This window comes from Tubulanus polymorphus, chromosome 3 (assembly GCF_964204645.1).
Source record: "Tubulanus polymorphus chromosome 3, tnTubPoly1.2, whole genome shotgun sequence".
Taxonomy (NCBI): Eukaryota; Metazoa; Nemertea; class Palaeonemertea; order Tubulaniformes; family Tubulanidae; genus Tubulanus; species Tubulanus polymorphus.
This window is the reverse complement of record NC_134027.1, coordinates 4,847,747-4,871,744: the sequence shown is the minus strand read 5'-3', so window position 1 is coordinate 4,871,744 and position 23,998 is coordinate 4,847,747. Positions and strand designations below refer to the sequence as shown.

The 23,998-nt window shown below is 36.0% G+C and overlaps 1 long non-coding RNA gene across 1 annotated transcript; it reads right to left on the bottom strand.

Annotated features, from left to right (window-relative positions):
* Nucleotides 1-2,836: 2,836 nt before the first annotated feature.
* LOC141902900 (uncharacterized) lies at nucleotides 2,837-3,346 on the bottom strand. The gene is made up of 3 exons (XR_012618974.1): nucleotides 3,245-3,346; nucleotides 3,037-3,157; nucleotides 2,837-2,951 (listed from the first exon to the last, which is right to left on the bottom strand). It is a non-coding gene; the product is annotated as an uncharacterized LOC141902900 (long non-coding RNA).
* Between the last annotated feature and the right edge of the window lie 20,652 nt (nucleotides 3,347-23,998).

The window sequence follows — 23,998 nt, the reverse complement described above, 5'->3', positions numbered from 1 at the left end:
AACTGATTTAGCTAGGCCACCGTCTGATCAAATTCCCGGATTATTTAGATATCAACCCGGCTGTGATGATAAGAGTCCAGCGGCGGATCCAGGATTTCATGGAGGGGTGCACAAATCCAAATAGGGAGTCTGGGGTCCTCCCCCAGAAAATTGTTCAAAATTAGACGCGCGGAGACGCGTTCTGGGCACAATCAGAGTATGAAACGTCAAGAACGACGACTGCCGTATAAAAGCGCTGGTAAATGAAGACATAAGTTTACGCATTTTCAGGGATTTTTCTCATGCTTGTCTTCGTTCTCACGAAAAGGTCAGTCCATAAAAAATTAACGAGGACTTTAGGGGGGTGAACGTGCCCCCTCCCCTGGATCCGCCGCTGGAGTCGGCCCTCTGAATCAATGCCATGGGTTCGAACCAGCCAATCCACTACGTTTGTAGACATTTTATTCCATATTCCGATAGATGGCGCTTGTGAAATTTGGTACATTACAAATATTTACAACAGTTAATTCTAGCTATTTGATAGTTTATCGAAATTCCAATAGGTGGCAATAATAGTTACATGTATAAGTGTATCGTACAGTCCTATTTGACTTCATTTCAACATTAGGACCATTCCCAGTATAAGTGGTATCTACGTTCGAACCCAGAACCCCTTTACAACCCATGTCCTATTTGTCTGCATCAGGACCACTCTGAATAATTACTGGGACACCCCAGCTCATCGTCTACTTCAGCATCAGGGCCTATCAGAAACAGCTCGAGCAACTATCGATGGAGTTCGTACCTGACTGTTATTTTTCAGTGTAGAACAAAATGTATTCAAGGAAACAATTTCGAAAAGACAAATTAATTATTCTATTAACGGCAGGGAATCAGTGTCCAAAATGCAGGTTGATAGCTGCATAAATAGTCAAATAAATGAAAGTCTCTGAGACCTTAAGAATAATCAGACAAGATCGGTCTGATTACTCAAAGCCAAGAGAAAGGTGTCGATCTGTTGCCTGGACCCCAGACATTCTATCTGAAAGGGGGTGGGAGGAGGGTTCAAGCTGCGTTTGAAGAGCGAGTACTTCAGTTTATGTAGAAGGTATAAAGTCTAAACGAGTGTCTGAAGGGTATGGGGTGGGTACTGGAGTATCCTCAGCAGATAGGGTAGTGCCAAGCTGCGGCAGATTGATACATGCATAATTTAGGAGTAATCAGACTGATAACTTAAATAAAAGAAAGTCTCTACATCAGTGAGAATGGTTTGAAGCCCTCATTTTACAGTGGATCCTTAGTTAAATCATAGAACTCATAGAGTTCTATGGTTAAATACAAATCTTATTGTTGAAAATGAAATTGTCGTATTATGAAAATATGGATCGATGAAAATTAGCCGGGACATGCTTGAAATCTGATCGTAATAAACGGTTTACGTCCTAAACACAATCGTATTAATGAGGTTCAACTGTCGCCTCGTTTCATTTAATTCACTTCCAGAGAAAAAAGAATCCATGTACAATAGACCTGACTAACTCGAATCAATTAAGACGAGGTGATAATTGTCACCTGCAGATGATAAAAGAATTTCAATGCAATAGTTCAATGTGTTTATGTCCAACTTGATGTAAGCTTGGAGAATCATTACTCCAAGATAAAAGTAACTGGACTTGAAATGATTCTAGTTAAGAGAGTCCACCGTACATTATATAAAGAAAAAATAACACATACAATTTGTAGTGAACAACTGACCACTAATGATACTGATGTTAAAACAACTAGTGGTTAGTAGTTCAAATGGTATTCATAAACAATAGTTCAACAGATAATCAAACACCATAAAATCAATGTTTTCATCAATATAATAATCAAACAAGTCAAGAGCAAACTGAGTATCTTGAGTTAAGAGTTTAACATCCTCAGAATGAGATGCAACACAAAAACAATCATCTTAAAGAAATACATGTATTTACAAAAACAAACGCAAAGTCACAAGTACATAATCTCCACATATACAGTGCATTCATTCATACTCTAAACCAAAGTTTGACATCCTCAATTATAATTTACAAAATAATTTAACCAGCACAACAAAACAAGAGAAGCCCTTTGAAATGTATGCATTTAAAACGCAAAGTCGCAGCACATCAGTAATTGATAACCCACAATCAGATTCAACAACAAACCAGCCAATCAAACCATCAGTTCATATTTATTTTCCAATAGATGTACAATGTGAATTTACATTCAACCTAAACTGAAGCTATCAGCCTCGGAGAAATTGGTCGGCATCTCTGGAACTACGATAACTCGCGGCAACAAACACTTAAAGTCCCGATTTGACGGAGAAATTGGTCGGTATCTCTGGAACTACGATAACTCGCGGTAACAAACACTGAAAGTCCCGATTTGACGGAGAAATTGGTCGGCATCTCTGGAACTACGATAACTCGCGGTAACAAACACTGAAAGTCCCCATTTGACGGAGAAATTGGTCGGCATCTCTGGAACTATGATAAATCGCGGTAACAAACATTGAAAGTCCCGATTTGACGGAGAAATTGGTCGGCATCTCTGGAACTACGATAACTTGCGGTAACAAACACTGAAAGTCCGGAATTGATGGAGAAATTGGTCGGCATCTACGGAACTACGCTAACCCGTGGTAACAATCACTGAAAGTCCCGAATTGACGGGGAAATTGGTCGGCATCTCTGATTTGATCTTTTCCTGTCGTCTGATATTCTACAGCCAACCAGAAGCTCAATACATGTACTACAATGTGAAAACACAAAATATGAATAATGATATCATTTTTGAGGCTTCTTCAAAATAAATTTCAATTATACTTGCTTTTTAGTAGATTCAGACACATAAATCTTCGGTTTGTCACGAGTAAATTGATCTGCTTCATCGGTATCGTTTCCATCTTGATATCTGGTATTGTGTGACGAATAACTCAATACTAACTACAACAACAATGTACTAAATAAACTATGATTTTCATTCATAAGACTCTTCATAAAAACAAAATTCATCTAATTTCAATTTTACCTGATTTATAGTCAATTCAGATTCATGACTCGGACCTTGCGGAATTTGCTCAATTCTTCCTGAACTCTGATGTTTTCCTTTCCTCTGGTTTTGAGCATCTCTAACAACAACAGTCCACTGGCTACAACAAAAGTTCATAAAATAAACGTAACCATCTTCTTTAAGTCGACTGTTCCTGCAAAGAAGTTCATATCACATATAATTTTACCTGATTCATAGTCAATTCAGACTCATGACACCTTAAATATTTCTCAACGACAACTGGAACAATCCTGAATGTTTCCTGTCAATCGTTTGTACTTGATGACCAAATCAATACACGCTACAACAGGGAAATATGAAATACACGTAATACTAACTTACCATCCTAGTTGAGAACATTCTTATCTACAAAGAAATTCATAGCAATTTATACTATACCTGATTTATAGTCTTTACTTAGTGAAATTTCTAAGAACCTCAGGAACTTTCAGTATCATCTTGAACTTTCTGTTTGGGGGGGGGGGGGGTTGTGGCGTGGAGATTCCTCAGTAGAGTACCTCAGATTTCTGCTGACAACAGACACCAATCCAACACTTCTCTTTCTGGTACTTTCATCTTTCTCTTTCCTCTTGTTTTACAAATTGATATTTAATTACTTAACATTTTGATAATTTTAACATCATAAAATGTTTTTCTTTTTCTTTACATCATCGTTATTTGAGATTGTACAAGGAAAGATACGAATAATACGTTTCTTAACGTTCCTTAATTTTAATCTAACAGCTGATTGTAAATTCTTTCCACACACAAAGATGGCAGGCTACATGCTGATCAATTTGCTTACCATGCGCATGGACCCGCGGGTGTGCCAGTGCTGTTTAGTGCAATTGATGCATCGGTGCAAGTGCGAAGTGGGACGTCAAGTGCAAATTTGGACGTCAAATGCAAAGTGGGACGTCAAGTGCAAAGTGGGATGTCAAGTGTTTAAGATGATCAACCATCTTTCTGAAGATGTTTAAAGCAATTTGAATTCTAACAGTTTTTTTACACTGTCAGCTCACAGACTTAGAAACTGGTTTACCTCATCATCAGAGTTTAGACGCTGACAATTTTATCTCTCCTTAAGTGGAGTAATATAACCAAGTCACTAACAATTCAGTTTATATCACTATTTATTTGTCAATTCAAGAAGGGAAAGGATGGGAAGGCATTAAACCTCAATATCACCCCAGCCTTAAGTCACTTATAATTCAGTTTATGTCACAATTAACTTGACAATTCAAGAGAGGAAGGGACGGATCACTAAATCTCAATTTTAAGATTTTAAAACGTAAAGTCGCAATAAGGACGATCAGGAAACATAATCAATCCCAATTCACCGATATATATTACAATATATACACAGAACCATCACCAGCGACATTTCAATGATTTAACTAACCACCACAAAGCTATCGATGGATAGCTGTTTGAATATTTATACATTTAAAACGTAAAGTCGTAATGAGGACCATCAGAAAAAATAATCAGTCCCAATTCACTGATATGTATTACAATATATACACTGAACCAACACCAGCGACATTTCAAAGATTCAACCACCACAAAGCTATCGATGGATAGCTGTTTGAATATTTATACATTTAAAACGTTAAGTCACAATAAGGACGATCAGGAAACATAATCAGTACCAATTAACTGATATATATTACAATATACACACTGAACCAACACCAGCAACATTTCAATGATTCAACCACCACAAAGCTATCGATGGATAGCTGTTTTGAATATTTATACATTTAAAATGTTAAGTTGTAATGAGGACGATCAGGAAGCATAACTCGCCCAAACTCAATATCGCCCCATAACAGAGTAAATCAATTAACATGCAGCAGCAAGCTGCAGTATTAAAGGAGGTCATCAGTGTTGTAACACACTGACAATTCAGTTTGTTTGTCACGTTTCTACATGACAATTGAAGAAGGAAGGAGGAGACTCCTGTACTCAATATCACCCCAAAATAGAGTGTATTAATTAACACCCAGCAGCAAGCAGCAGTATTAAAGGAGGTCATCAGTGTTGTAACACACTGACAATTCAGTTTGTTTGTCACGTTTCTACATGACAATTGAAGCAGGTAAGAGGAGACTCCTGAACTCAATATCACCCCAAAAACAGAGCCAGCAGCAAGCAGCAGTATTTAAGGAGGATGATTTATGATGTTATAATGTTTAATGTAATGTCTTATTGTAATAATGTTTAATGTAATAATTCAAGAAGTTCAGGGAAGGAGGTAAGAATTAACACGCACCAGCAACGTGCAGTATTGAAGGAGGCCATCAGTGTTGTACCACACTGACAATTCAGTTTGTTTGTCACGTTTCTACGTGACACCTGAAGAAGGAAGGAGGAGACTCCTGCACTCAATAACACCCCTGAACAGAATGTTAACAACCAGCACCAAGCAGCAGTATTAAAGGAGGCCATCAGTGTTGTAACAAACTGACAATTCAGTTTGTTTGTCACGTTTCTACATGACAGTTGAAGAAGGAAGGAGGAGACTCCTGAACTCAATATCACCCCAAAACAGAGTGTATCAATTAACAACCAGTAGCAAGCAGCAGTATTAAAGGAAGCCATCAGTGTTGTAACACACTGACAATTCAGTTTGTTTATCACGTTTCTACATGACAGTTGGAGCAGGAAGGAGGAGACTCCTGAACTCAATATCACCCCAAAACAGAGTGTATTAATTAACACGCAGCAGTATTAAAGGAGGTCATCAGTGTTGTAACACACTGACAATTCAGTTTGTTTGTCACGTTTCTACATGACAGTTGAAGAAGGAAGGAGGAGACGCCTGCACTCAATATCACCCCAAAACAGAGTGTATTAATTAACACCCAGCAGCAAGCAGCAGGATTAAAGGAGGATTAGCAGTTATTTACCCATAGTGTTCTGTAGCACTTAACTTTCATCACTACCGATTGATTTGGCAGTAATTTACCCACAGTGTTTTGTTACACTTAACTTTCATCACCACCAATTGATTTAGCAGTAATTGATCCATAGTTTGAAATGCGCTGCATTCAATGAGCAATTTCAAACTTTTCTATTGAGGAAACCACAGCAAAAAAGTAAATGTATACAAACAATACGTGTCTTATTTAATTGTTGATGAGAGAGGAGAGAGAGGAGGCATGTACACCTAACACTACGTTTAAAACTCAATATCACAACCAAAACAGAGTTGAATGATAGCAAGCATCAGCAACATGTAGTTTTCAAATAAGGAAGTAATCGGTATTGTATTTGACAATTAAGGCAAGGGAAGGAGAAGACTCCAAACTCAATATCACCCCTAGAACAGAGTGGAATAAGCAACATGCAGTAGCAAACAACAGTATTTGCTGTTTTTAAAGGAGAAGAAAGGAGTATCTTCTGTATTTGATACTCATTTGATGTCATAGCAAGGCCATTACCGGGGGTTATAGAGAACAAAAGAAGAAGCCATGCCACCACAAGATTTTAATTGTCTATGATTTTGATATTGTATATAAAAATGGCACGATATATCACCTCGTAGCAGAGGAAGGAGGTAGAACAACCGCAAGATCAGTACATCTATCACTGTTTCATTACATTTATCATTGTTTCAAGACACCAACTTTCAGTGTTTTGTAACACTTAACTTTCATTACCACCAATTGATTTAGCAAAAATTCATCCACAGTGTTTTATAACTCTTAACTTTCAGATTTGTGTCTTACTTTTTTCGTGATGAGAGAGGAGAGAGAGAGGAGTCTTGTAGGAAATGTAGCGATACACCAATCAAAGCTTTTTTACAAATGCAAATCAGTCTATTCTAGACTATGGACGTTTGTTGCTGGAGGAGACAAACTGTATTCCAATCGAAACCCTTTTAGCTTTTTCTTAGAGAGATCGAACCCACAAGACGTCTGGCAAAGGCTTCAAACATTTTGATAACTGTTAGCGTAGAGCCAATGATAAAATCAGCATTTATCATCATCAAACCGAAGCTGAAAACTGCAAACCAGTGAGGGGAAGTATGCACAATCGATGAGATGATTGTTCATAGCTGCAACCAATCAAGTGAACTGCAACCAGTGAGGGGAAAGTATGCACAATCAATGAGATGATTGTTCATAGCTGCAACCAATAAAGTGAACTGCAACCAGTGAGGGAAAAGTATGCACAATCAATAAGACGATTGTTCATAGCCGCAACCAATGAAGTGAACTGCAATCAGTGAGGGGAAATTATATTTCAAAACCAGTGAGGGGAAATAAGCTCAATCATTGAGATGATTGTTCATAGCTGCAACCAATGAAGTAGCAACCAGTGAGGGGGAAGTATGCACAATCGATGAGATGATTGTTCGTAGCTGCAACCAATGGAGTGAACTGCAATCAGTGAGGGAAAAGTATGCACAATCGATGAGATGATTGTTCGTAGCTGCAACCAATGGAGTGAACTGCAACCGGTGAGGGGAAAGTATGCACAATCAATGAGATGATTCTTTATAGCTGCAACCGATCAAGTGAACTGCAACCAGTGAGGGAAAAGTATGCACAATCAATGAGATGATTGTTCGTAGCTGCAACCAATGGAGTGAACTGCAACCAGTGAGGGGGAAGTATGCACAGTCATTTGAGATGTTTGTTCATAACCGCAACCAATGATGGTAAAGCATATTGCAAACCAGTAATGGTAAAGTACACTCAATCATTTACAAACAAGTGATAGTTAAATACACTTGCAAGCTAACAGATCAGAGATCACAGGAAGCAACGTCACTGCAATCCTTATTTCTTGACATCTGATATAAAATGCTCTTCAGCCTGTGACAAATTGTCTTCGATGTAAAACGCTACTATATGCTTAACTAGAATCTTCTCTCAAATATTAAATCAAAAGGAGGAGGGACTAATCTAATGTAATGGTATTAATGCTACGAATGTATGTAAAAAGTGAAAAGTAATAGTTTGAAACCAAGATTGAATGCATTCATTCTGTTGTATTGAATAAAGTGATCCGATGAAAATTATGAACATATAGGCTTATTATAATTGGCTCTAAAATAGTAAATAAAAATAAAAGAATAAAACAAACTGCTATCTACAAATTTACAATATTTACAAGAAAGTTAAAAAGAGAAATAAAAACTACTATTTACAAATTTACAATATTTACAAGAGAAATAAAAACTACTATTTACAAATTTACAATATTTACAAGAGAAATAAAAACTACTATTTACAAATTTACAATATTTACAAGATAGAGAGAAAGAGAGAAAAAGAGAGAGAGAGGAGAGTGGAAGAGAGAGAGGAGGGAGAGAGGAGGAAGGATGAAGGAGAGGGGTGAGAGGAAGAAAGGAGAGAGAGGAGAGAGTTAGTGGGTTAGAGAAAGAGGAAAAGAGAATTAGTGGATTAGAGAAAGAGGGAGAGAGTTAGTGGGTTAGAGAAAGAGGAAGAGAGTTAGTGAGTTAGAGAGAGAGAGGGAAAGGATAGAGAAGGGAAAGGATTTAGACAGAGAGAGAAAGGATAGAGATAGAGAGGGAAAGGATAGAGACAGAGAGGGAAAGGATAGAGAAAGGTAGAAAAAAAGGGGTGATAAAAACGATAAAACATATGATAAAAACAATAAAACATACGGGTAAAATCGGTTAAAAAGAGGCAGTTTAACGTCATACCACAGGACAAATAGATAAAAATCACTGATAAAATGTACGGATAAAACGTATTGTTAACCCTTTCAGTGCTGACTAATCAATACCCAATAGAGCTGGAGATAATTTGAAAATTTTGAAAAATTCCACCCTAGTGTGTTGAATAACGGGAATACCACTATAGTGCGACTACACCCTGGTGCAGTATATCGTTAGATACTAATATTTCACTATGTTTGACAGGTGCTGCCATCTTTCAATAGAGATAAAAACTAATTACTAATTACATCAATACACCGCCGTGCGGTGTACTAGCAAAATGCATCACAAATTCATACACTGCACTGCGGTGTAGACGCACTGAAAGGGTTAAAAAGAGGCAGTTTAACGTCGTACCACAGGATAACTTGAAATAGAGGTACACTAGCAATACTACTTATATGTTTCTAGGTACAGTATTTTAGACAATTCTATAAAAATGTATAATTATTTCAACCTCTTCAATACCAAATATCAATTCGACAAAAAGTCATATTTGAAAACGTTTGTATGAAATAAAACAAAAAAACAACAAAACATAACGTAGCATTGAATTAATATTAACGTTATCAGAAGCTGAAAATCTGAAATCAACCATCAGCCATAAATGAGGAGGCGGGGACTAATGCAATGAAATAATATCAATGCTGCAAACTTATAGGTTAAAACCTTGTTAAAACAAAAGATGCAACAAGTGATATCGGTATCAAACTAAGATTGAATGCATTCATTCAGTTGTTTTGAATATCAAAATCATTCAATAGAATTAAAAATAATAATTATCAATTAAATATCAAAATTTGCACTAAAATACATTTGATGTATAGATATTATGAAGTTTAGAAAATCAAAAAGTTTTAAGATTATACTTGAAATGTTTAAATAAAATAATTTATATTTTTCATTAAAATCTTAAGTTAAAAAGATATCTAAAGATATTTATAAGTATAAATCAAAATCAATAAAAAAATCTAAAAAAAATATAATATATATAAATAAAAAGCTATTTACATATTTACAATATGTACAAGTACGGATAAAATGTGTGATCAATTTGATGAAATACTTTATATTATTTGTCAATCATAATCGGAACCCAAGTGATTTCGGAATGGAATAACTGGGCCAGGCCAATCACTCACTCGATGATCATCAATTACTGGTACTACACAACCACAGAAAGAGTGGTTTTTACCGCGCGGTATATTAGGCCAGGTGCACCTCCCAATAATAATGCCGCCTATTATGTTTGGCTTTTTGTGTGTTGATATGTACATCGATACATCCTCAATCACCAGGGTTTTATTGCCGCCCACCGGCACTCACGCTTACACAAACCCTGGTCACAAACCCATCATTGGTCTCTGACATTGTCCAAGATATCTCGGGTCGACAGGTTGCTGCTAAGCGGCCACCAGTCTTTATATCTAGTCAATCAGATGTGTAGCGAATCTGCCGGCGAAACACAACGCATCTGATTGACTTAATACATAGACTAGTGGCCGCTCAGTGGTAACCTGTCTACCCAAGAAATCTTGAGCAATGTAATAGACCAGTGAAGAGTCGGCAGCCGGGGTTTATGTTGGCATGAGCTTCGGCAGACGACAATTAAAACCTGGCAACTGAGGATGATATTGATATTGAATGAAAAAGCTGCATGAAATGTGTACGAGAACCTTGAAAGCCGTGAGAAAAGATAAAAACAAGGGGTGCAGGAAGACCATGCCCTAGATCCTTAAAATTAAGCTAACATTAAAGATTATATATCAATGACTTGAGAGTTAATTCATTACTAATTAATCTAATTAAGTGCAAGTTCATCTAACAATAAAGATTAAATCATCTATTCTATAACTCCTGATTTAATTATCAATAACAAGAAAACAGGGAGTAATTGAAACTGGTGTTAACGCTAAAATATTTTAAACATTCATTGTTTTAATGATGATCCTGAGAGTGATTTCAACACTGATGAATTTACCCTCAGTTCATTCATTGTTTTAATGATGATCCCGAGAGTGATTTCAACAATGATGAATTTATTCTCAGTTCATTCATTGTTTTAATGATGATCCCGAGAGTGATTTCAACAATGATGAATTTACCCTCAGTTCATTCATTGTTTTAATGATGATCCTGAGAGTAATTTCAACAATGATGAATTTACCCTCAGTTCATTCATTGTTTTAATGATGCTCCTGAGAGTAATTTCAACAATGATGAATTTACCCTCAGTTCATCACATTCTAAGATGTTACTATTTTATTCAGTGAAAAACTCTGAACTGCATAAAATAATGAGATCTTAAACAGGATTATTGATTAATAACCTGAGTGTAACTTATCATATCATAAGATAAATTGACCCTCAGTTTATCAGAGGTTTATACGTACTTTAAGTTAATATCAATAGTTAAAACTTGATCAACTTGACCTAAGCGAACTTAAACTTAAACTAAACTAGAGTTAAATCAACTGGAACCAATTAAATCTAAAACAGCCAAAATTAATAAAATGACTTAACAAAAACCAACTAATCTAAACTAAGGCTAACTTAACACTAGTGATTAATTATAAACGTCATGCTCACAATTTAACAAATCCCAGTTCAACAGTTGTGCAATTGTATGTATTTAAATTCTTGTATCCAAATCAAACTGTGGAACTGAGTACGGTTTTGCGGTATGTAACGAAATAAATAAAATAAAAAAATCCGAGTGTATCTTTCATAGGCTAGAGGAAGTTCTAATTCAAAGATAGTATTGGACTTTACTACTATTTGTATATTGTGCAGGAAAATAAAGTTTGTCGTTACTGTTTGTACTACAAGTGGTTATATTATTATATTTATCTGATGTCATTGAACTAATAATCTGACACGCCACCTAGTAGTGATTTTGTGAATCTACGCTTCAATAATCTATGTCAATTTCATACGTCGAGATGCTGAAAATATCATATGAAAAATACACTTGGACTGTTTTTTTTTATTTATCGCATTCCATGATAGTGAAACACCGACTGAAAATGAGTTGATTTTCTATTGTTGGTAGAAAATTGAAAAAAAAATTATAAGAAAAAGGTAAAGAAAGTATGAGAAAAAATTCTCAATCACATTTCATATTTACAAAGCCTACATCAACTATGAGTAAAAGCTCTTTATGCGCACACTATATACAACATGGGCCTTTTATATAACCACTATTTATATCTGTGTTGTGGACCACGTAATTGTGTCAAAGAGTATTCGGTGATAAAACCTGGACCTTCAGTTATTCCATTCTCATGAAATCACTGGGGTTCAAATATAAACAGCGATTGTCAAATATAAAATATTTCATCAAATTGATCTTTTAGTTAGTATTGAAATACAAATAAATCATTTTTCTAAAAGGAATATATACAAATAAAATAGTTTTTAAATATAGACAAATAAAATATTTTTTAAATATAAACAAAAAAAAAATTTTAATATATACAAGTAAAATAGTTTAAAAAGATACTTTGAGATAAAATACATACAAATGAAATAGTATAAAATTCAGATTAGATAGTTTTTAGATATCATAGGTATTTTAAAATTCAGATATAAAATAGTTTCTTTAATAGATTAAAATTCAGATATCACAGGTATTTTTAAATTCAGATATAAAAGTTTTTTCAATCTTTTTGAAATTGAGATAAAATAGTTTTATATATTATGGATACTTTAAAATTGAGATAATTTAAAATACTTTCTAGAATTGTCTTAAAAATACAGATAAAATAGTTTTTAGAGTGTTTTCAGAATTACTAGTTTAGAAGTGTCAATGAAATGTTTGCAGATGTGAATAATTCATAATTTATACCAATGAAATAGATTTAGATGGATCACCTTGATCAATCATAATATCGAACCAAAACATCATTGAAAGAATCCAATAATAGCGATAATAATTCACATAAAATATGATTTTGGGCAATAGTAAAAAATGAAACCAGGAAAATAATTAATCATATTTTGCAGATATTCAAAAACCGTAATTAATTTTGAGAACTGGACTGAAATCTTCACCCAGAGATATATTAGGAAAAATTCAAACTTTTGGAAAGTTAAGATTAGGAAACTCGTAGTAAATTGGAATTTCAATTGAAATTGGGAAATAGGAAATTTGTAGTAAATTGGAATTTCAGCAATGAAGGACTCAAAAACTTTGTTCTATCTTGGAACGTGAGAAACTGGAACCACAAAAATACAACAAACTGTTCAACATGTGCAGTATGACCGGGTCTCAGTCAGTAGAAAATCTATTGATGATGCTGGTTTTAGTTTGGATTTTGTGACCTCTTCACAACAATGATTGCAAAGTGGCTGAGAAACTACAAGTAGCCTCTTTTCATGTAATCAATTAGTAGGTTATATCACATACTTTGATACAACTTATTTTTGGGGACAGAGGAAGCACCTGAGACTTCATCTGATTAACAACCATATGAATGATAGACCTCTTGAAAACAACTTCATTGTAGATTTCTTAAATCTATTGATAATTCACTCTCAACAGCCTTAATCCGATGCATGTTCTGTGCATTGCTTGCCTACATGGAAACAATTCCACGCTCTATCAACCATATTTTAATTGCTAAACGCAATTCCTGCAATTTAGACCCCAATCAAGGACTATGAGTTACTTTATCAGAGCCGTGTCTATTACTGAGTTGCTCGATTGTTATGAACCTAAGAATTTTCTTTTAGACCATCTCCTCTATCATATCTTCATAAACTCCTCTATCATATCTCCCTGGACCTCCTCTCTCATATTTCCTGAACTGCCTCTCTCATACCTCTCTAAATATGCCTGAACCTCCTATCTCATATCTCAGATCTCCTCTCCCACCAACCTTTCAACAAGAGATGCAGAACTAATATAATGAGAATTTTTGACTGAAACCTTGATCCTGATGATCGTTAGGATCAAAAGAGATCAATAGCAACCAATAAATCTTCACTCATGTGATAACAACAATTCTCTAATCCGAGATCTTTATTTCATACTTTCTTTATCCAAGAATCTCTATCATTGCATTTTTGCATTTTTCTATTCTATCCTATGTTCAATTATGAACAAAATTCATGCATTGATCACCGATCGAGTGAACTTTCACACCGAAGAAATGTAATGAAATTGATTACCGTTGTCTTTGCTGTGGTTTCCTTTCTTGTGCAATTTTTAATCCAGACAATCTCACGTATATAAATATATATACCTTTCCTTATGAGAAACATTTTAAATCCTTCCAATCACATGTGAAGGATTTCCCTCCGTTGTTGAGCATTAGATATTAACATTTCAATCATTCAAGTTTTCGCATCATATTTAATTAATCTTTAATTCTGTAATTAGAAAAACGAGTATGTTAATAACGATATAATGGTTTTACACTTGACGTATAAACGTCATAGTATTTGGGGGAGGGGGCAACATGGAACATTGAACAATCTGTTTCAATGAAATTTCCTAAGGAATTGCATTATGTGAAGCATAGCTGTTCCTTCTCCACATTATTTTCAGCTTCATAAGGAAACGCATTATGTGTGAAACATAGCTAATCCTTCTCCATGTTCCGATAAAGTTTGATAAGGAATCACATTATGTGAATCATAGCAGTTCCTTTTGATTTGAAAAATCCACTTTTTCAAACTCCATAGGAGTTATTGTAGAAATCGATTCCCTGCATATCTCGAAAGAGATTTACAACGGCCGACCAAAGCATTAGAATAGATGTCTCCTAAGAAGGCTACTGCCACAATCAGGTGATATGGATGGTTACTGCTGCAAAGCAATACAAGGATGGTTTATATCCCGAAAGACATTTGAAAAGGCCAACCATGGCATTAGAATTGATGACTCCTAAGAAGGCTACTGCCGCCACAATTAGGCGGTATGGATGGTTACTGCTGCAAAGTAGTGGCAAGGATGGTTTATATCCCGAAAGACATTTGAAAAAGCCGACCATGGTATTAGAATTGATGACTCCTAAGAAGGCTACTGCCACAATCAGGTGGTATAGATGGTTACTGCTGCAAAGTAGCGGCAAGAATGGTTAATGCTTCAGCATTGTGAGAAGCACAATGAACCTTAGTTAATAAGGTATGGTAAGAGTTAATGCAAAAATGGGGGGAAAAATGGAGTGGAACACAGTGGGACGTACAGTCAAAAAAAATTTTAAAAGTTAATGAATGGGATGATGGACAAAAATTTATTTTTGTCCAAAAAATAAATTAAGGGATGAAATGATAATGAATTTTTTTTATTTTTATTTTTTTAAATTTTTTTGGAGAAACCGTAAAAACTCCATAAAAGCAATGATTATATGCAATGATGTCTGGTTTTTTATTTTTATATCGTTTTTATAAAAGTAAGGGAGGACTGCACGCCCACTGGTTCAAGGAGTGTTGACAGATATTTAACACTGCGCAACCTGCAGATCGACGAAGGAGGAAGGGAAAACTGAGTTTCAAGATGTGCCGATCTGCAGACGTGCATGGGCTGATGTTGTTGCCCGGGTGATGGCGAGTGAAGGGGCTGATGTTATATCAATGGGTTCGCCTACGTTTAACTAATTCATATTTTCCTTTAAAGGCCCCTTCAACATCGCGGAGCATTTTAATAGGATCGTGGTAATTGATGTTTCTTGACCACCCAGGGCCGCGCGCCACCAGCTCGACAGCGGGGGAGGGTGGTGCCCCCACTGGAGCGCCCGATGTTGATGCCTGGGCTGGCGTATTATTATTTTCATTATTTTCATCTTCATCAATTCTTCTTTTATTTCGTCGTACTCGTGTTGATCTTGTTGTTGTTGTTGATGGTGGTGGTCTGGAAGATGGTAGAGTTGCGGGCCCTGGTGGTGTCGCTCCAGGAGTAGCGAATTCCTCCTCATCACTGCTCTCCTCCTCAAAATTTGGTTGGGGAGGTGGGGGAGGACGAGCTGCACGTTTGCCTTGTTTTTTTTATTTCGGACGCCCCGAACCTATTGCGTAATTTATATTTTGATTTGTATTTCGACGGGGCGACCGACGCAGTGAAGGCGTCTGAAGCTGTGGCGCCTATGCCGGGGTCATCACTGCAGGGGCGACCTCCTGCTCCACATTTACAGGAGAAGCAGGGTCCACCTCCTGCAAAGGAACCAACTCAAAAGGTGGAACGATTTCTGGAGGAGTTGGTTCCTTAGGCCCGCAGATAGATGCTAACCTTTTATAAGTATCTTCTAATGCTGGAAGTGCTCTGCGGGCTGCTTTAGACTGGTCATTTTGGATGTTTTCGATGATGTCTAAATCTGGAATGAAAAAAAAAAAAAAACATTAAGGATCATGCATATTACACATAAATGACATAATGACATGTTCGCATATAATTATCGTATTTCTAGATATTAACCTATAAAATGATGCAGTTATCCAATAGGTGAATGTGACGTGATGGAAGAACGAACAAAGTTGGGTAAGAAGGGTCATTTGAACGTTTGGAAGCGATCGTAAGCTTATTTTGTGAGAAGTGATCATGTCACTGGTTGTACGATATGGTTGTACGACTAACGCTGTTGTAACTACACTTTTTACCGCTCTCATTATTTGCATCATCCATTACATAATAACGATAAGTCGACAGTATATCATCAGTGAGGCTGATAATTGAATCTTTCAATACAATTTTTAATAATGGTTTTTATGTCTTATATACTTGTATGTTTCAGAACCAACGCTGTATGTGGACAGGTACTTTGCTAGTTGCTGGCGACTAACACTTTTGTTAATTCATTACTGGAACTACTGATTGTAATAAATTGCATCCTACAATTACCGACAATAAATTTTGGTAGCAAATCATGAATCAAAAATACACTTGATTTTTGTCTGGGGGGTGATGACGTACCAGGTTCCAGGTGACAAAAACTATACATTATAATGAATAATCAATGGAATTGTTACCCATGACCCTTGTTTTCAAAATCTGGGAACCTCTTTGGAATAACACACACGACAACTTTTCATTTATCAACCAATTGAAATGGAAAAAGATCTAATTTAAAACAGATGTCGCGCTGTAAACAAAAAATTGATCGATAATCCCTTTTATTCAGTAATTACTTTTCAATTGGATGAGTGAAAAATTTGTCCATACTTCAGATATCTATTCAATTATTTTGTAGAACACTTTTTGATTGCATACAGGGCCACACTCCATCCACGGTAAGTGGGAGAATTTGCATTTTATTTCCTCTGAACATGAGGCAAGTGTGTATAACATATTATATTTTGTCAAAAATGAAGATAAAATTATGACTGATTTTTTAATATTTTATTGTTTAAACTATTTACAGCATGAATTAAAACAGAAAAACAACATAAATAATTTCACTTCGCTGAATCTAAAACCAGTAAAAACCATTTCACACAACACTGCCCGCTACTGCACCTTCAGAAACAACACTCACTACAAATAAAAAACATTCATTTTGAAGAACAATATTTAGCTATCAACACAAATGGCTGAATTCATTATTCCCAATAGAATATTCTTTGTCAGCAATAGGCCTATCGGTACTCCACATATTCATTACAAACTTACCTAGAATGTATAATTCATCTTACACCAACGATTGATTTATTAAGATCAACAAAATTCCATGCACAGCCATTTTAAAGTGGTATTCATTATGCAGTAGACTCCGCCTAATCCACAAACAGTTTGGCACCTTCATTTTCATACCTAATTAGGCAGTTACCGGTTTTTACGAATTGCAAAAATCAATTGATGAAAAGATTTATTGAGCCTAATAGTGGTCAAAATGATCAATTTCTTTGTATTGTATACAATCTGACCATGTAGTGAATCCCCAAATTCCTTCTATAACTTTTTCAGTGCCCAGTCGACTTTCGTCTACAGATTATTTCAGGTCGTACAGTGCCCTGTCGACTTTCATCGACATTTCTTATAGCAGTTTAGTCGCAAAGAATTCAGCGGAGAAACCTGCCGCTAGACGGCTTGATTAATTGGCAGCACCCGTTAGTAAGTTTTTATGCTGCGTTTTTGTGGTGTTGCTATTCAAAATATTTGAGTTTTTTGCGTTTGAAAGTAGCGGGTACTTATCCAGAAGGTCACGTGATTTAATTATTAGCTCATTTACTAATTATAATTACCCATAAAATATATATTTGTGACCGTAGATATAGAATATTCCATTGTCAGCTTTTAGCTGAGGCTACATACCCGATTTGTTCATTTTGATATATGAAATTTAGGGGGTTATCAAATAAATAGGTCACCGATTATAATTCATGCAAATTAGCTCATTTGCATAGGACGTCACTTTCAGTAAGAAAAATTACCACCAAAATTATCCAAGGGTCATTCATACCCTACAAACTTTTCAATTACCATAAAGCTCTATCTCTTACAGTTTTCACTCTAAGGAGCTTCAAAGTTTCTATTGATTTCCCTACTTTTTAGGTAACAATGATGGGCACTCTGAGGGTTTTTCTCTTATTACACATGGGCACTGAAAGAGATAATATACTAGACACAAGTCCTTCAATAGACTGGACATTTCATGTTTCTTTATCCCGCAACATTTTCTTCCGATTCAGTTCACTTGTGACGTTCTCTTTGAGTAATGGTAATTATATTGGTAATTATATTATGACCAGTTTAAGTCATGCGTGTGCATTAATAGAACATAAGGCCTAATCACTAACAGCAAAAATAAAGATGTTCTCATGTTTTTATGTATTTTTGCTAACAGAGATAGACGGTTGATAGTACATACATGTATTCTATAATATAGGCGAACAGCCATTACAGTTTACCAGTTCAGGCAGAGAATAAACGGAAATGAAGTGAACATTTACGGGATACGGGAAGCATTCTGGGAAACCAGGTCGTCATGGATTCGAACCTGTACATTACCATTGTGTCCCCGGCAAAACACTTTCCTCATTCCCTCTCTCCACCCAGGAGTAAATGGGTACCAGGCCCGATATATGACCCCTGAGCGCCTAGCAGCTGCTCGGATATTACTTCACCCCATGAGACTATTAAATGGCTGGGGCAATAAAACCGTAAATGTAAAGCGCTCTGAGCAGCTGGATTTAGGGCATAATCAGAGGCATAATATTATTATTATTATTATTATTATCATGGAAAAGAGCAATCCCATAAAAGGCAAAACATAAGTATTGAAAAACAACATTTCGTCTTTATTTCATCTAATTGAACAGATTATACCAGATATAGACCGTCTACCAGTTTAAGCGAAGTCTACAGTATCATTAAGGGCAAAAAATCCAATAAAATGCGATACATTTGAAAATATTTTTTTCTAAAATGAATTTTCACCGAATTTTAGTTCCAAAAATTGTGATATTTCCTTCGAATACTGCACATTTCCCTATGGTTTTTGCTAAGTAAGTCTAATTCATTTTCATTTCATGACAAACAGAAAAACGACACAAAAAAAATTCATTCAAATTTCTTCTGTATTTTCATCATCAAACAAAAAACTTCAACTTTTACTTTCAGAAACAACCGCCGAGGGTAAGATCCATTTCACACGACACTGTCTGCTGCTGTGCCTTCAGAAACAACCACCAGGGGTAAAAACCATTTCACACGACACTGTCCACTGCTGTACCTTCATACAATTAAATCCATTCACTACAAATTATAATTTCATCTATAAAAATCAAACAGCGAACAATAAACAATATTTAGAATTTAGGCCTATTTCACATGAATTCAATTATTTCAAATAAGTCACTACTTACCCTTCAAGTATAGAATCATTCAGTGGAATAATTCACTATAAATACAGCTGCAACGGTTTACAGAAAAAACAATATGAAAAGTCCACGTCGAACTTGTAAGGTGCAAAACAGGATAGACCTAGATAAATGTCAGGCCTGGATAACGGTAGAGGAAATACTTTTTATGGTTTTAAGAAAATAAATGAATTCTGAAATTAAAACATTAAGTCAAAGGGTAGGCCTATCTGAAGAACAGCTAGAGGAAATTTGATAAAATCTGGTCTCAGAACGAAATGAATCACACAGTTACTGACTAAACTGTCATCCGGATACTGAGTAAACCACTGTATGGGACCATATGCTTTGATGCAGCTGAAAAGTAGCAACATTTTTTTCAGATTTTCGCTATATTTATTTTGATTGAATATTTCAGAATTTTGGATAGATCGATCTGTATTTATAGCACTTATGGTATATTACATGTTGAGTTTCCTACAAAATGTTGGTACGACCTAATTAAAATCAGACGAATACTAAAGAAGAGAGTAAAAAAAAGAAGTGAATGTTGACGTTCTGACAAAAAGAGGAACTATAAATCAAAAATAGCGATTTTGTGAATGATTCTCTCAAGACAGAGATTAGCGTGTTACTGGCACTTATCCGGATCCCATGGCAACTTCCACTCACACCGTCCATTCGCGCACCGTCCATGAGATGATAAGCTGATACTTGTGTAGTTTTTAATATAGAAATAAAGCAGCAATTCAGTTTAGTAAAGAATGAATGGACTGCACATCGTCACTTCGTCAGCTCTCTGCAAAACTTGCATTCCTGGACATAACCAACAGTAGTATTATTTTCATGGATGGGTGAGCCCTCTGAAGGTGAAGCCATTCGGACAGAACTGAAGAAACAACAACAACAAAGTTTATCATCGACATCTGAAAAAATGTTGAGAAAAATGGAGCACTCCTCAAAGAAGATATCGACGAAAAACAAGTTACAGTTCTTGAATCGTTGTTGGAGGAATTTAAAGAACTGTACAAGAAAATTCTAGTGATAATCGAGAGAATTGAAGCAACTTTAGTCTAGAATCCGCAAGCGATGAGGATTATGAAAAAGAATCGACAGAAATTGTTGACCACCGAACCACCACAAGAACAGTGCTACTTGATTTATCGATCAACAGGATGCTGAACCAATCAAAAAGAAATGGAAAGTAATATCATGATTCATACATGTAAAAAAGATATGACGATTGAGGACAAAGTAATGAAAGGAAAGGTTCCGTCAAAATGGTCATCCATATTTGATCCTTTAGAGCTTAGTAGGATCGTTGCACCATGAAAGCCCTTATGATTAAGCAATGGACAGAGAACATTGAAGGGACGAAGAGTCAAAACGGGCGAATGGACAAAGATCAGAAATTCCTTCGAACGTAGTAACGAAATAGCGATGGGTGATAGCAGTGTTTTCAATAAGAGCCAGGTCCCGGGTCCCAGACCCGTCTGTCGTTTTTTAAGGACCCCACTGTTTTTTCAGGGACTGTGACATACGATGTGACCCTCCTGTTTTTCGAAGGGACCGTTAACAAATGTTTCTGATTGGAATTACCTTGAAACAGCTGAAAATATTGCATAAATTCTTTCTAGGGGGTGCCATTGGTGAAATTCATCGATTTGGACTGGATTACTGGTCTGAGATGTTAATAATGTGGGATGCTGACTGACAACAAACATGTAAACCTCCTATAAGTAAATGAAGAGATGGCTAATGATTTCATGCCGAAACTGCAAAGGAACATCTGCATATGGACACCTGCCAGCAGACACCTGCCAACGGACATCTGCTGCATAATCGATGCAGAAAACTTCAACTTGTGCGAGAAATTACTGAGAACTTCAGTCTGCAACTGAGGACACAAATCAATCTACTTCCATACAAGAACAACGAAAATGACGAAATAGTCAATCCAAAACTTCACGAAACGAACCGCACGTGAGGATGATTGAAACTGAACCAGTGATGTTGCAGACGATTCATTGATGAAAACGTGTCATGGCTGCTGGTAGTTAATGTCACTCGCAGTCCACAAGGAAAAAAGGAATCTTGGGCGTTTGTAAAAACTCACAGATACACCATTGAAGAATTCTATGGCAGCTGGGTGTTATTATGGCAACAAATGTAGGCACAGACGGGATGATCTGCTCAGCTAAAGTAAGAACCACGTCCTGCGGAAGGTCACAACTAGAGTGACTCAGTACGAGGCGCCAACCATTGACCGTAATAATGAATCCGTTAGAAATAAATCGTGTGTAAACTCTATTTACCGCAAGGCCGCAATATCTAGGATTCGCCAACAATTAGACGATGAAGATTCGGACTATGAGCCGAGCTAGTGAAAGACTTGATCTCCCCCGCCATGATTTCGAGATCTCAAAATGTTGCGAGCAACTACCTAGAGATACGAAGAACGAAGTTTAACCAATAAATTAAAAAAGTGATCCTGAATTTCCTGACGATTGATCAATAATTAATAAAAAGAAAATCACATGTTGTCGGATCCTGGAGTCGCAGAGAAAACGAAATTACCGTAAATACTAGTGCTACTTTTTAGCGGTATCTAAAAAGTTGGTCCCATAATGTGACGGGTATCTGGATACGGACTAAACAGCTGTCCGGTTCCTGAACAGCAGTCTAAACTGCAGTCCAGTAGTTGACTAAACTATTGACAAAACCGCAGTCCAGTTATTGACTAAACGATGGACTACAGCGCAGTCCAGTTATTGACTAAAATATGGACTACACCGCAGTCCAATTACTGATTAAAATATGGACTAAACTGCAGTCTGCTTACTTACTGACTAAGTAAATGGACTAAACCCGTGCAGTCCAGTTACTTGAATTTGATTTATTAACATAAATCAGGATTTTCCATGAAGTGCATTGGTCTGGAGGCCTAGCCAGTTTAAACTGTTTATGTTGTAACTTATCTCTATTGACTGGATACAGCATTGCATATGAAAAACATGATGAATATTTCACAATTTCCACGATATTTGAAAACCAGAAACCAGGAAATGAAGTTACTTCCTCAAGTTCATTCTCATCCACCAGAACCTCTAATCACTATTCAATTCAATTCAAACTTTATTCACCGTTAGAATTATTAGCAAATTAAATTGAGTTTAAGTTGGGTAATTTGAAATAGAATAAAAGACTAGAAACATAAAATGATATTTTCAAAATAAATTGAAATGAAATCAGTGTGAGACATAAATTGAGTTTTCCGAAATTAAAAAGAGGATTGAAAGAAATTGACATTTGATGATAGAAGATTGAGACAATTTGAAATTTAGTATTCAATAATGCGGAGATTTGAGATAAAATAAATGTGAATTTGAGATCAAAAAAATTTCAGATGTTAGAAATCAAATAATTTTAGATGCTTATCACTAAAAATAATCGAGAATTTGATGAAGTAGAGTTTGTACTTACTCAAATCACAAAATGCGCCGAGGGATAAAGGATTCAAAGTCAGGACCTCGGCGCGCACCAAGTTCAATAGGCCCAAAAACATTTTTGTTGACATGGTGTTGATATTCAAAGTTGAATTTCCAATGTAGTTGTAGTTTTACTGCTGCTGTCACGTAGTTGGTCTGCTGCTGTCACTTTTGGTCTGCTGCTGTCACTTTCTAACTGCTGTGCTGCTGCAACGTTAAAACAATGTTATACAAATCAAGAAAATCGAAAATTATTGATTCTAAGAAATAGCTAACTCGAGTTTCTATTAAATAATGATAATAATTAACATTAAATTATTGGGTATCATTATTTTCTAAATATTAAATATAGAAGCCACCAGAATTAAGTTGAACGACGCTTCGAATGAAAGGTTTCTATGGATGATGTTAGCTTACCTGAAAAATGGCCGAACTGGAAAGAGGGATCAGCTGACCTGAGTTTTTATACTGACAGTGTGACGTCACTGATCCTGGCCAATGAGAAGTACCAATATTACCGCCAAGTTTAGAAAATCATTTTCTGATGGGATTCGAACCTGATCAACGCCACAAAAAATCCATTTGGTTCGAATGCACGCAAATTCAATTAATATTCACACTGATGTGTCCTCAGTTTACCCAGTTATCTGTTTAACTTAATCCGTTTGACAAACTGTGATGCAAACAAGATGCATTCTGAAAATCGATTTTAAGCAAACTGAACACATACAAAATCACATACGAGACAAACTTACACACACGAATGATTACGATAGATCTATGGTCTAGTGGTTAGAATTCCCGCCTCGTAAACCGGAGACCACTGTTTCGAGAGCACCACTGGCCCATGTTTAAAACAAGAATTTTGGCCATACGGGCACCACTGGCCCATGTTTAAAAAACTAGGAATTTTGGCCATACGGAAATGTTTCAGATGATGGATGTAATTTCAGAGGGTATA